This window comes from Phalaenopsis equestris, unplaced genomic scaffold, assembly GCF_001263595.1.
Source record: "Phalaenopsis equestris unplaced genomic scaffold, ASM126359v1 Scaffold000802, whole genome shotgun sequence".
NCBI classification, from domain to species: domain Eukaryota; kingdom Viridiplantae; phylum Streptophyta; class Magnoliopsida; order Asparagales; family Orchidaceae; genus Phalaenopsis; species Phalaenopsis equestris.
Genome location: NW_018165242.1, coordinates 31,165 through 47,420, shown reverse-complemented (window position 1 = coordinate 47,420; position 16,256 = coordinate 31,165). Strand labels below are relative to the sequence as shown.

Genomic DNA, 16,256 nt, shown 5'->3' with positions numbered 1-16,256 from the left:
TGATCTTTCCTAGTGGTAAAATTTAATTTTCTATATTCTATAAATACTTGCCACCCAATGATAGGTCTAGTTGGAATCAATTCATTCTGTCCGTTTACAGTTAGTGTCACACCTCCTTTCTTAGGAACACTGTAAATGGAGCTAACCCGAGCATTATCTAATATAGGATAGATAATACCTGCATCGAACCATTTCAATATTTCCTTTTTGACAACTTCTTTCATAATTGGATTTAGTTTCTTTTAAGTATCTGCTCGGATTTATGATCATATTCCATCAAGATCCTATGCATGCAAATAGAGGGACTAATCCCCTTTATATCTATTATGGTCCATCTGAAAGCTTTCTTATAAGTCCTCAGATTATCCATTAACTTCTCATCTCATAAATGAGTCAAATATGAGGATATGATAACTGGTAATGTAGATGACTTCCCTAAGTAAGCATACTTTATGTGTGAGAAGTACATTCATCTCAAGTTCTAGGGGTTCCCAACATAAGGAATAAGAGGTTTACAAGTTTTTGTCATATCTAGAATCTCAAACTTCTCTTGAACAAATTTTAAATCTTCAGTAGTCAATAGGTTTAATTCATCCAGAAAGTTTGTGTCCTCCTCATCATCAAACTTTGGCTCTACTAATTTTAACTTCATAACTTTCTCGCAAATGGTTACTACATAAATAATCAATTAATTTCATCTAAATACACACATCTTCATTTCTTTTGGAAGGATTTTTCATGGATTTTAAGACATTAAACGTAACTTCCTGATCATTTACTCTCATGACTAATTCACCTTTGGACATCTATCTAAAATACAACTTTCTCCTAAAATAACTTCTTCTCCTTAAATTATGGATTAGAGTTAAATCTTGGAGGATAAAAATGTCTATAGTTGGTACTGCCCTTACTAATCCAATTTCTTAAAGGATTTGCCTGATTATTTCTCTATTGTAAGTTTCTCCAACGAGAATTATTTTTCAAGTTAAAGTTAGGATGGTTCTTCCAGCCTAGGTTATACAAATTAGAATAAGGGTTCTTAGGCTTATTATTAATTGCATTTAAGGTCTCAAATGATGAAGTACCAGCATTAACCATTTGTCTAAACAAAATTTTCTCAATTATTGGAGGTACTTGAGGTTGGTTCATTCCAAATTGATCTAGCTTCCTTGATATTGCTACCAATTGAGAAGTTAGAATTGACAGCACATCTGTGTCATGCACACTACCTACCTTCTAAGGGTTTACTCTTTCAGAAGTTCATTAGAAATTGTTCATGCCCATCTCCTAAATTTGAGAATAAGCCTCATCAAATGGCTTGAACATGAGTGAACCACCAGCGATAACATCAATAATAGATCTAAGGGATCCTACTAAATCATTATAAAAAGTTTGAATAATTAACTAATCCAACAGAGCATGATGTGGAAACTTCCTAATAAGTTCTTTAAATCTTTCCCATACCTCATAAATTGACACCTTCTAGTTGCAAAATGCGTATAATTTAGTAGAATTTAAAGGTGGGAAATACTTGGTTAGGAATATTTGAGCAAAGTTACCCCAACCTCTGATCGATCCAGGTGCTAATGAGTTCAACCATATTTTAGCCTTATCCCTCAAACAAAAGAAAAAATAGTAAGTCTAACAACGTCGTTTGACATGTCATTATAATGAAATGTAGCGCAATGTTCTGGAAAACCCGCTAAGTATAAATTTTGGATCCATAGACGGGGTTCCACCATATTTGTTATTCTCCAAAATTTGGATAATAGTAGACTTCAATTCAAATGTGTTAGCTTCTACAATAGAAGTTTGAATAATTAAGTGAAATTCATCTATCGTAGGATTAGCGTAATCCCTTAATGGTCTATACATGTTCTAATGATCATTAATTGGTATTTGGTTATATAAATTGTTTTGTTGAATGTTCATCATTTCTTCTATAAGTTTTTGAAGTTTTTTTATTTCCTAATTTTCTTAATAGTCCTCTCTAGTTCTGAATCATAAGGTACAAGTCCTTATAGGTCCTATACTATGCATTCACTAACTAATAACTAACTAGTAAGTTTATCACAAACACACTAAACAAACACTCAAAAATTAACTTTTTTTTTAATTTTCTTTCTTTTTCAAACAAACAAACACTTACAAAATAAAAATATAATTTGAATTTCCAAATCTAAGTCTAATTAATTTAAATTTTCTTTCTTTTTCAAACAAACCAACACTTACAAAATAAAAATTAAATTTGAATTTCCAAATCTAAGTCTAATTAATTAAACAAAAATTCTCCTAAGTTAACTACACCATAACTCCCTGACAAAGACGCTAAAAACTTGATACCCCACCCTTAATTCAGGTGCTCTAACACTCTTGGGTCTCACGCAAACATACACGTCGTATCAGTAATATCGAATTTTTGAGCCCAGAATATCGATCCCATAGAGAGTGAGGGAATTAGACTTGAGAGAAATTCTAGCCTACTAGGATTAGTTCTTAGTCTGGAATCTAAATTAGGTTAAAGCTTTACAACCTAATACTACAAAACTGCAATCAATTTTAGAGATTAAAACCTACAGAAATTCTACTTAGCTTAATTAGATTGGTGATTATCAAGATAAAAAGTTACCCTCCCTTGCAATGAGATAAGTAGTGTGTAAGAATATAATACTTAGAATTATAATTGATGAAAATGACCAATATGAGCAATTATTATCTTTTCCCTCTCCCGAGTGCATAAATAAGTTTTTCTAAATTGGTTTTAATTCCTTAAACCCCAATTTGAACCCGACAAATATTATTTCTCACTTTATTTGCATTACCTTACGGACTATTTTTGCTTCACCCGATATTTCAATGTGAATTCTCTAATTATTCTTCCATAGCTCTCTCGAGTCATTATGGATCACAATCTATTTTAACTAATCTTGTTGGCCAGAATGAAAAGTAAAGTAAGCATGATGATGCTAAGGAGGAGAAAAGATCAGGACACAAACAAAGCAGAAGATGAATGATTTTTTATACTTATAGTCAAGCCAAATCATAAAATTTTGAACGTTTAAGGAGGGAAATTTTGTATTAATCTTCTAAAATAAATGCAATAACATTATTTTTGTAGTTTATAAGGTATATAACAATTTTTTTTATTTTTTTATGCATTGGTTTGAGTTTTTTTTATAAATGCTTTCTGAAGTACGTTTATATTTCTTTAAATAAAATAATAAAGTACTATATATAAATTTTACGGTTTTATTTTGCACGTGTTTAAATAAAAAAAAAATTAAAATTTGACAAAGCAGTATATATTTTTTATCCAATCACTCATATGCTAATTTGAGAGTTTATCAACACTATTTTATTAAACCCTAAAGCAACGCCATTACATCCGAATTAATTAGTCTTCCATGAGAATCGGATCCCCAAGACTTCTGGTTTTTCCTCATTAATTACAGTAAACGGGAGTCCCAACGCAGCATTTTTCAACGTTTTTCTCCAAGTTTTTATGAAGCACACAATTGAGGGACGAAACCTATGCTCGGAATATTCCATATGTAAAAGGCGACTATTTTGGATCATTCACCAGAGAGCATGTAACACGTGTGAATGATCACTTGCCTAGTTCCTTTTCGCCATGTATTTATGAGATTCCTCGCATCCTATATCACTTCAAACACGCTGCCGAGAAAAATGCTACTTGCCGACGCTGCCAGCGTTTATTTCTTCTTCGGCTGTGCCCCTTTGTTTATTGAGAATTTAGGGTTCAATGTGATAGTGTAGAATCTTGCACGTAATTATCTGTGCTTGCCTCAGTCCACAAACCCAAAAGTGGAAAGGTACATTTTTTCTAATTTTCTTACTTGCTTTAGCGATTGTTAGTTCTTTTTTGGGGGCCTTGATTCAAATTTGACAAAATTTTTCTTCGAAGTTTATTACATTATTTTTTTCTTATTGGCTTTATCTATTTTGGTTTTACATTGAGATGAATGCTTTATTGTTAAGTCCAAAAATCTTGCATGGCATTCATCTCAATTCAAACATAATATTGTTGTCTTAAATATAAATTTACCGACATTAAAGCGAACTTTTTGGCTCTACTGCTTGCTTCCCCTGAGAGTCAAAGATTCAATTTATTTATTTATTTTACTTGAAGTCTGCGGTTTTGAGTGAGACCTTTCCCTTCCATTAGAAACTCCTTTAGTTCTTCTTCTTCTTCTTTTTCTTCTTCTTCTTAATTTTATTGTTATACATGATTGCTGTTCTAAACGTTCAATTCTGACTATACTAAGGAAGGGTACTTTTTCGTGCTCATAATTTATAATTACACTTTGGCTTCTGTTGCTGCTTTAGCATATGGTGGGAGATTTTCCTTATGAAAGCTTGTTGCCGTTCTGCAATTATCAAAAGGCCAAGTATTTCTGTGCATGTCGTAAAGCTATCCCCTATAGTTTTGTTTTTTGTTGAGTAGTTTGATGCTGGTAAAGAATGACTGTGATTCTGAAAACAAACAAAGTCCTTTTTTATTTTTTATTGTGAGCCGGATTCTTATTGCATGATGGAATCCTTCATTTTTTTTGGATTTTTGCTCTTTTACTAGGAAAGTATGCGTTTTTTTTTTCATATTATGCTAAGCTTATAGCTTCTCTGCCAAGTAAGAAGAAATAGGATTCATTTATCTGATTGGAGCTGAAAATAACCCAAGACCAACACACCTAAACATAAAAATGTTAATTTCTTTCTGCTTAGCTGATTTGGTTTTGAGCTATAAAAGTGGAGGAGACCTTTGAAATATCACAATTATTTTACACAAGATTTTTTAATTAGTTAAGAGAGTCTAGCTTCTTTTTTTGTTAATGTTGTTAATTTTCTTCATGTAATTGGCCTTTAAACTGAACTTTTTAGAATCACTTCTTTTTCTAAAATATTTCAGTAATTTGACTTAGTATCAAGTACATATGTTTTGGATTTCTTGGTCTCTATTTGAGAGCATGTCACTTTGTTAAGTTTCTCGTTTCATCATTCTACAGCTTCCCCATTTAGTAATGTTTATATAGATTTTATCTATTATCATTAGGTTTAGATATTGATTTCTTGGTTTGCTTGCTCTGAACTTTTGATTCTCTCAGCATTTCAAGGTATATTGAAAGCAAGCAAAGATGAGTTCCCAGTTTGAAACAGAAGAAACAAGCAACTATAAGGTTAAGTACATTCATATATTTCTTCTTGGCTACAGATTTTATATGTATTGTGTTGCTCAGTAGTTAATTGCCGGAACACAGGGAAGATTTGCTGCCATTGTTGTTTGCTGGTTTCTAGGGAATGGATCTCTTATCTCATGGAACAGCATGTTAACTATAGTAGACTATTATGATACAAAATTTCCGGTAATGCTCTTGAATTCATTCTTATAATTGGGTTTAATAAGTTTCTTAACTTTACTGAACCAGAAAAAGGTATTTTAGTTTAATGAAATTCTGTTTTTGATGTGCCTTTTAATTCCTCTATATTGAAACTTAAGCTTCGTCTTAATAGATCTGAAATGTCTTATGTTTGTTAAGATCACCTTTACCTTGGCCTTAAATTGCTTTTGTGGAACAACATGCACTATTAATTGGCTTTTATAATGCAAAACTTTTAAAAAGAGAAGATTTTTAGATGGAAAGAAAGAGCCACTTATGTACTTTTGGTTGGTTTGTTTTAGCTAGTTTCCTGCCTATTAAATTCTGAGCTAGTTAGGCTTGTATTTATCAAAGGCTGGCAAATGTTGACTTCAGTGTGATTAGGTTTTACATTGCTTTTGTGGAAGAGTAAACTTGTGCTGTAATTCTTTTTTTTTTAATAAGACAGATGAGTATTTCTGCAAAATATATAATGGGAGATTTATATATCAAACACAAATTATAATATTTAGTTTTGCAACATTCAAACTCTAAACATCTCATAAAAATTATCACTGGTATGATTTTTTCTATAGTGAGACATTATCATGCATGTGTTGTGATGTGATTATGATACTATAATTTAAATAAATAACAAATTTTAGATGCTAAATATGTAACGACATAAGAATTGTGTGACATGCATGTAAATCTAATTCCTAACATTTGTCGTTTTGTTGAACCTTAATGAAGCAAGTTCTTTTTTTGTATGATTAATTTAATATCATATACCTAAAATTCAGAAGAGCTTAAAAAATGAAAACAAAAAGAACTTTTCTATTTATGATTGGATTATTTTAGCGAACTTCATGAACAATAAAATCTAAACCTAACATACTTTTTGCACATAAAAAAATGTGTCGACGTTGATCCTGAAGAGATCCAACTGTATAGACGGGAAGAGCACGACCATGATTGGCTCTTTGCCAGATCGTGAAATTTATTTGTTTGGCTGAGTGAATTTACTTGAGCCAAGCTATCAAGGCCAAAACTGACTGAGCCACGAGGTGGACAGAAAGAGGCCCGAACGAGCCAAGCCCGAACAAATTGGCCTGATGCGAGGTGAAAGAACATCTGACCCAACTGATACAGGAAAGCTGACTGATGCAATAGCCAAATCTCGTGGAACCGATCCAACAGATGATTTGGTTCCACAACATCTCTGACCATTCGAGGGACAACCTGATGTTCGTCATCAAGGACTAACGATTGATAGCCAGGACATATCAGTTGGTCGATCCATATCGATCAATCTCAGTCGAGGGAGCCGAACCTACTGACCTGAAGCCAATTAAGGTTAGTCGACCAAGTACAAAAGTAGTTGGACGAGGGATTTATAGATGTAAGATACCAAAACCACTCTAGTACGAATCCCTTTAAAACAAAAGCAAAAAAACCTTTTTAAATATAAAAATCATTTTATGAATAAGACACAATTGATCATGACATAGTGATGATTTGGTTCCACAACATCTTTGACCATTCGAGGGACAACCTGATGTTCATCATCAATGACTAACGATTGATAGCCAGGATATATCAGTTGGTCGATCCATATCGATCAATCTCAGTCGCGGGAGCCTCGAGGGAGCCGAACCTATTGACCTGAAGCCAATTAAGGTTAGTCGACCAAGTACAAAAGTAGTTGGACGAGGGATTTATAGATGTAAGCAGATGTATGATACCAAAATCACTCTAGTAAGAACCCCTTTAAAACAAAAGCAAAAAATGTAATATCATCATTATGTATCATCACCTTTTTAAATATAAAAACCATTTTATGAATAAGACACAATTGATCATGACATAGTACTATCTATTCTCCCACTTTTTATCTCTCCTTCTCTATCTCTCTTTATGTTCTATTCCTTGGTTGTGATTGATGGTCAAATCAGGGTTCAACATCCTAAAAATTGCGTTGAGCTTGGATAATACCACAAATAAGAAGGGGAGTAGTTTAAGAAGAAGAAACTCATAACAAAGACAATGACAACATGGAGAAAACCAGAGTTTTCGTAATCCAACAGATCCAGCAGTTGAAGGATCGGATGTTGGATGTCATCCGAGGCGCACTAACCCGGGGAAGAGAACATTAACCCTGAGACAAAGAGTTTGCGCCCAATAACAGAGGAGTCCCCTCGAGACATGGAAGGGAAATGCAACTTCTGGCACCAATCACTATCGATGCATCATTATTTATTTCGCGCATACTGAGGCATCCTAACAACTAGAGAACGTGTTCTCTTAGCTCAGCTAATCTCTTAGGCCGAACCACCAGAACAATTCGGATCTTAGTACTGGAGTCCTACAAATGGCGAAATGATACAACTAACCACCTAACCTTGTTCGAGCCAACCATGTGGCCGCTAAGAATCACCGATGTGCTGAAATGACTTAAGTACTTCACTACACTAAGGGATTATGCCCTCAGGTGATTCAACTAATTATCACTAGGAATAACATTGTTCACTAACTTCAAGCAATTTTTTGTAGTACAATTTGCCAGCTCCCATAAAACACTAAAGAAATTATAGCCATTTATGAAACTCCAATAGGGGCATAGATGTTTATCACTCACTTCCAGATGGAAATGTATGAAATGCGAGGCCTAGAGCATGCAGTTGCTCATGTCCTTGGCTCAGGGGTTAAAGGAAAGACCTTTCCGATATGTGTTAAGCCTACAGTGACTAAAGATATTAGTTGATTTGTTGGAATTGGCCAACAACCACATATCGACTAAAGAGTATAACTTTAACCTTGTTTTCTCCTGAGTAGAATCCTTCACCCATCGTCCGTAGAAAAGGGTCATCTAAGGCGAAGGGTGGAGACTGAAACATGATTCGCGACCTTCCACCCGTCCTCGATATGACGACACTTGGTTGCCCTAAGATTAGAGATCGACTGATATAACACTTCACCGAGGTGGGCAGGTCCGATATTTTGACTAATGGCCGACTCAGTATGAAGAGTGCCCACTGCTTAACTACGAAGCACCCAAAAATTCTTTGAGAGTTTCAATGACCGAAATAATGAATGACATACAAAATAAAGACTACTTTAAGACGACACCACCAATGAAAATCGAAGCTTACCTCTGAGATTTAATGAAGTGTTGTGGCTAACACCGGGACCATAGGCACAACAAAGAAGCGCCAACACATCCAAGACCTGCTCGAAGACTTGATCAAGATTGAAAAATAGAAGGAATTTGTGGCACTAGGCCCAGCCACAACGAAGGGCTCCAGCTAAGGAGATATCGGACGAGCAATTCAAAGTTTGTGAGATTTGTAACGGTGTCGTAGTCTTAACCATCTTTGGGATGTTGTAAAATCATCACACTGAGAAAAGTCTGAATAGGCTTCATCTGAGAGAACTATGTGCATCCACCCTTTTACCCAAACAGAGCTCACATCCTCTCATAGCCTTCATCAACGAGGACTTGCCCCCCAAGAGTAACCCCTACAACGATGTTATTGTCATTATTGCACTGATTGTCCACTGCCAAATTGTTAGTACTTTCATCGACAGTAAAAGGCCCGTGAACATCATGTTTAAGTCAGTGTTCGACAAAATAGGCCCCGAAAAAACTGATGGACAACTACAAACTACCACTCTATGGATTTTTTGGCTAGAGAAATGAAGCGCTTGGAATTATCACTATACCAGTCACTGGGGGAGAAAAAGACAAGAATCCACCAACATGGTGGATTGCATAGCAGTTGATTGACCACTATCTTTGGTCGATCCCTACTGAATTCTTTCCAGGTCGTCACTTCTACCTGCCATGCAACTATGAAGTTTCTTGGGAAAATAGAGGTAGTAAACATTGCCCACGACGAACTTAAGAACTCACACCAGTTATATCCAAGATGTCAGAAGCGTCTAACAAGAACCCCTCGAGTGACAACCTGCAAAAAAGGGGTCTTAAGGCCAGCAAAACTACCCATTGAATCCCTGCTACCGAAGGCTACATCGGAAAAAAACTTTTATGCTAAGTGTAAATTTTGATGCAGGTTACAAGGACACACTGATCGACACCCTTCGGAGCCGCCAAGACATTTTGCTTGGCCTGTCACCAAGATGCTCAGGATACCGGTCGACATCGCCTGCCATTGCATGAATATCTACCCGGTGGCTCGACCGAAGAAGCAGAAGATGAGGATATCAGGCATCACAATTGCTGAGCCAATTTAGGAGGAGGTCCAGAAGCTGCTGGAAGTTGGCTATACCTGAGAGGTCCAGTACCTGACTTGGATATCAAATATCATCATGGTACGTAAATCGAACGACAAGTAAATATTATGCGTCAACTTCACTAATCTGAACATCGCTTGACTGAAAGACAACTACACTATGTCATGAATCAACGTGCTATGGATGTTGCGATCGGTCATTCCGTAATGAGCTTCCTAAATGTCTTCTTTGATTACCACCATATAGAAATACATCCGACCGACACTTAAAAGATTGCATTCATCACAAGCAAGAGAGATTATTGTTATACTTTAATGTCTTTTGTGATGAAAAAAATGCATGTGCTACTTACCAGTACATGATGGATGTAATTTTTATAAGATAAAAAGGGAAAAATATTGAAGTATACATGGATGATATCTTAGTAAAAAGTAAAAAACCTAAGCAACACTAGATTTAAAAGAAGCTCAATTCTCTTAATTGTACTTTCAGAACACCCTTAGTCAAATTATTAGGATATCTTCTAACCCTAGAGGGAATAAAAGCTAACACAAAAAAAAAAGTTAAAGCATTGATCAACATGTGCTCCCAAAAATTAAGTTTGAAAAATTATCCGACTGGAACGCAGGCTTGAGCATGTTCATCTCAAAATTGGGCGACAAGTGCGTTGCTTTCTTCAAGACAATGAGGTGAGCAAAGAACTTCGTCTGATGGGATGAATGGGAACATGCATTCAAGAAATTGAATGTTTCCCTCACATCACCAGTCTTCCTTTAAAGCTTAAAGCCAAATGAAGAAATCTTCTTATTCTTTGGGGTCGGACTTGAAGCAATCACCTTGGTTTTAGTCCGAGGGAAGTAAGAGAAGCGTTTTTTGGTCTACAATGTCAGTCGAGTCCTCTGAGGCGCCAAACTTAAGTATCCTATTTTGGAAAAATTAACAATTTTTTTCATCATTTTTTTAAACAGGCACACAGACTTCACCTATATTTCTAGACGCATCTGGTCTAGATCCTTACTGACTATTTTCTTAAATCTGTCTTCACCAGGTCGAATAACTCTTTTAAGATTTTTAAATGGGCAGTAAAACTCAGGGAATTTGATCTCTCTTACGTGCGCCAGACTGGCATCGAAGCATAAGCCATAGCTAACTTTTTGTCGATTTTTTCTGAAACGAGCAAGCTAACGAAAAAATTACGAGCAATAACCATGCCTGAGTCTTGCATATCGATGGAGCATCTAAAAAAATAGGGGCGACTCAGTCTTGCTCTAACAAATTTGGCTGGAGATAATTTGTGTTACTCGATAAAAGTTGGATTTGAAATCACCAACAATCAAGCTGAGTACGAAGCTCTGATTGTTAGGTTATTGTTTTCCTATAAAATGGGGGTGCGACACATGGTAAAATCCAACTCGCAGTTGATTGTCAATTAGGTGAACAAGCAATTCGAAGTTAGAGACGAGTGGGTGTCCAAGTAGTATGGTGAAGCCAAAAACGAGATAGGTAAGTTTGAAAATTTCAAGATCGAGCACATCTTCAGAATGAACAACTAAGTAGCAAACATTCTATTTAAGTGCATCTGCTTAGGAGTGGGGACTCCCTGGAGGCTCATCCAACTTACCATAGATGAAGCCAAAGTGATGGAGCTGGGGGCCGAAGAATTAAGGAGCTGGATGGATCAATGCATCCTGTTCTTTGAGACTGGAAAGGTCTTCTATAAATTAACCAACCCCAATCGTTTCTAGATTAAGGCAGCTCAATACGTTATGATAAAAGGAGAAATTTTCCAAAGGTCAGTCACCTCATTGTATCTAAACTGCATCAAAGAAGACGAGATAAAGGATATCCTCAGGGAAGTACTCTCAAGGGAATGCAGAAGTCACTCTAGAGGGAAGATTCTGGCACACCAAGTACAACAATGGGGATAATTTTGGCTGATTCTCCAAAAGGATGTTGACGGATTCTCAAGGTGTCAGAAGTTCACACTGCTGCAACATTAGCTGACTCACAAACTGCAGCCCATTGCTGCCCATGGCCTTTTGCCGTATGGGGACTTAAAATTTTCGGCCCCTTCCCCCATCACAATATTAATCAAGAATGCCAGAAATTATGCAAAATTAAGTTTCCTTATTTAAAATGCTTTTAATTTCTCTCTACTTATTTTCCTCTCTTGTTAATTGTACATATTCTTTTCTTATAGCTAAATATTTAGATTAGGAATGCGTATTATTAGTTTACCTAAAATAGAATGTACAAATTATTATGTATTATTAGATTATCTAAAATAAATTGTAAAGAGTATTATTTATTGGAATGAAAGTAAAGGAAAAAGGCATTCAACTAATTTTCTCAAAAGTTGTTATGGTATCAGAGCCACACAACTGAATACTTTTTTTTGAATCTGTAGTCTTCTTTTTTTATTCTTGGAATAATTAAAATTTTCTGCGTTTCCACGTAACTCCAAACCTCCCTGAGGCAATCTTCTCTACAAATCGTTGAGAGCCTCATCCGTGATCCAATCTTCCCTACATAAGCCGCCTGTGACCAATCGATTATGCCCTAGCCGAACAACTGTCCCCAAACCGAAGCCCGATCTCTTTCCTTCCTTGTCGAACAACCAGAGCTGCCGATTCTCCCTCCTCCACGGTCCCCACACCGAAGCTCGAGTAATGTGACATTACCTGTTGCGTCTCGCTGCCGCATTTCCCTCACAAAGTAGAGCATGGTTCTCCCTTAGCCTCACATAGAGTCGCCGCTCCTTTCTGCAACGCCCGACCCGCTCCTCCCTATTCACGTAACAAAAAGCCGAAAATCTCCCCTTTGCCTTAATCGGTGCCAACCTTACGTGTTTCTTGGCACTCATAAGCTCCCCGTGTTTAAGCCTTTCTATGGGGGAGTTGTCGCCGATTTTCATACGTTTTTTTTTTTGTTTTCTTAGGTTTTAGGTTGATTAATTTCGATCAATTACTTTCTTGATAATCAACATGTGAGTGACAATTCATTTTAGAATGACTTATGAGAAAACACATGAAATCATAGCTATTAGATTTACTGGAAAAAATTATGCAGCATGAGAATTTCAATTCATGATATTTTTGAAATGGTTGGAGCTTTGGGGTCATATCGACGGGTTTTCCCCAACACCTACAGAGGTAAAAGATCTTGAACAATGAGAGACAAAAGATGCTTGGATTGTTTCCTTGATTTTGGGATCTATTGTGGTTCATATGATATAACCATTTACGATCATTTGACATAGCTAAAGAAATATGAGTATACTTAAAACATCTATAATCAAGATAATACTACAAGTCGTTTTCAATTTCAACTTGATATGAGTAATTATAATCAAGATAATCTCTCAATTGAATAATATTATTTTAACTTTATTATTTTATGGAGCGAATATTCTGATATTATTTATGCTAAGATGTCAAAGGAGAATTTAGCTAGTCTTTAGGTTATTCATGAAGTGAGTCGTTGTGATCAAATTTTGATGAAGCTTAGACTTGAATTTGAAATTGCTAGGGCTAGGTTGCTGAGTAGAGATTCAATTCTTTGTTTGGATGTATGTTTTGGTGAATTATTGCACGAATAACAAAGATTGACAACACAAGCTTCTATTGGTGCAGCTAGTGGATCATCTGAAATAGTTAATGTTGCATATGCTGCCCAAACTAAAGGGAATGGACAAAGCAATGTTACAGCTGCAAAGAATTTGGTCATATTGCTCGTCATTGTAGTAAGAATTTCTGTAATTATTGCAAATCAGACATATTATTAAGGAGTGTCCTATACGGCCTCACAACTGCAAACCACAAGCCCTTCATACTGCGGTATCTGTCTCTCAGAATTTTGATTCGACATCCACAGTTGTTGTCAATAATCAATCTGTTCTCATACCAAATATGGTTCGAAAAATGATTCTTTGCTTTTTCTGCTCTTGGTTTTCAAGGGAAAGGTAAGAGTCGTACTTCTATTTCTTTTCCTTGGTTTATTGATTTCGATGCCACAAATCATATAACCAACATAGCTGATTTATTGCATAATCAATTCTTGTATACTGATACTCAATATATTCAAGTTGCTGATAGAAAACATAATTCAATTACAACAGTTGGTGATATTAGCTCCTCCTTCCAACATGTCTTGGTTTCTCCTAATTTATCTACTTACTTTTTGTTGGTCAAATGGTGGATAATAACTGTGATGTACATTTTTCTCATGATGGTTGTATTGTGCAGGATTAGGTATCGGAGAAGTTGTAGGTATTGGAGAAGTTGGTAGAGAAGGGGCCTAAAATGAGCAGGTTATTTCCATTATACTTTACCATTCCTCAGACTTTGTCATTAGCCTCTTCAATTGTTGAAAATAAGGCTGACATCTGACATAGACGATTAGGTGATCCAAAGAATATTGTTTTGAATCATTTGTTGCAAAGTGGTGTTTTTGGCTCTACAAATAAAAATTGTTAGTTGATTGTTCTTCTTGTAAATTGGGCAAAATTAAGACATTACATTTTCCTTATTTGTGTAGTGGTGCCAATAAATATTTTGATATTATTCTTAGTGATGTTTGGGGAATTGCACCGGTTATTTCACATGCTCATTATAAATATTTTGTGATATTTATTGACGATTACATTCAATTCAAATGGATCTATTTTTTGCATTCAAAAGCAGAATTGTTTATTGTGTTCCAAATTTTTGTGACATATTAAAACTCAGTTCTTCATTTGTATTAAAACCTTACGGTCTGATAATGGTTGTGATTCAAATGGATCTATTTTTTGCATTCCAAAGCAGAATTGTTTATTGTGTTCCAAATCTTTATGACATATTAAAACTTAGTTCTCTATTTGTATTAAAACCTTACGGTCTGATAATGGTTGTGAATGCATGTCTTATGAGTTGAATGCATGTCTCATGAGTTTCAAGCATTTTTCCACAACAAGGATATTACTTCACAATGTTCATGTCCTTATACACTTTAACAAAATGGAGTTGCCGATCAAAAATATCAACATCTGTGAATATGGTGCGCATAGTGTTGTTAGAATATTCTATCACTGCTAAATTTTAGACTGAAGCTTTATCTACTGCAGTTTATCTGATTAATCATTTACCATTTCAACAATTGAGGTTTGATTCTCCCTACTATCAAATTTTTGGTAAACATCCTAATTATCATATGTTATATACTTTTGAATGTGTTTGTTTTGTTCATTTACCTGCTCATAGACATCCTAAGTTGAGAGCCCAGTCTGTTTAATGTGTCTTTATGAGTTATAGTTATATTTATAAATGTTTTGTGTTATGATTTGATTAATAATTAATGACATATCTCTCATAATGTGATTTTCTTTGAACATGAATTCTATTTTTAACATCATCTTTTGACATCTGATGCTGTTTTACTTCCTCACTCTGATGATTCTTCTTTTGATAAAAGGTTCAAACCTGTCTTTCTTTACACACGATACCTGCCCCCTTGACCTCTAGTGTTTCTCGACTCTGCTCCTGCAAATGCTTCAAAGATTCTTTGAAGATCAACTTGGCACATTTGTCGTCCTGATAGATATGGCCATTCTACAATTTTAACTAACACTTCAGCTCCTACCTTTTATTCTCAGCTACTAAACTGACTTGTTGAATTAAAGCCATGCAAGATGAACTTTAGGCACTTCAAGACAATCTCACTCGCGATATTGTTTCATGTCTTACAGGTGTTTAAGTTATTTCCTAGTTTTTAAGGGTCACTCTGCTTCCGCTGATATTTTTCTTCATTAGCATAACTATACTAAGAAACTCATTGCTTTGGCTGCTCTCCAGAAGGATCGTCCTGAATTGAATGTTAAATATCATCAGAATGATGGTGACTTTCTATTTGATCCATCACTGTATCAATAACTTGTTGGGAGTCTCAATTATCTAACAATTACAGTCCCGATGTTTCATTTTCTGTGCAACAAGTTAGTCACTTTATGTAGACACCTACATATCTTCATCTAGTTGTTATTTGATGTATTTTTAGGTATTTGAAATGTACTTCTTATCGTGGTTTGTTCTTTTTTACGAAGTCTCTTATTCGCTTTACAATCTGTAGTGATGCTGATTGGGCTAATTGTTCTGATACTCGTCATCTATTACTTGTTTGTGTATGTTTCCTGACAACCCTTTAATTTCTTGGAAGAGTAAGAAACAAGATCGAGTATTTAAATCTTCTACTAAGTTTGAAGATCGTGTTATGCCCTTTGCTTGTTCTGAGATCATTTGGCTTTGGGATTTGTTGGCTGAGCTTGATTTTTCTTAACATGAGTCTATTTCTCTTTATGCAAATAATACTAGTGTTATCCAGATTTCTGTTAATCATGTCTTTCATGAGCGCATGAAACATATTGAAGTGGATTGTCATTCTATTTGAGCAGGTTATGATAGTGGCGTTATTTCTATTCCTCATATCTCTTTTGATCTTCGAACCATTGACATATTTATTAAGACCCTTTCTCCGCAGCGTCATCAGTTCCTTGTTGGCAAATTTATGCTTCTTGATCAGTCAACAATTTGAAGGGGGATATCAATCAAGAATGCAAAAATCATACAGAGTTAAGAGTTTTCTTATTTTAAT

At 35.3% G+C, this 16,256-nt stretch overlaps 1 pseudogene; it reads left to right on the top strand.

Moving 5' to 3' along the window:
* Positions 1-3,442: 3,442 nt before the first annotated feature.
* LOC110031336 overlaps positions 3,443-16,256 on the top strand; it is a 22,451-nt pseudogene continuing 9,637 nt past the window's right edge.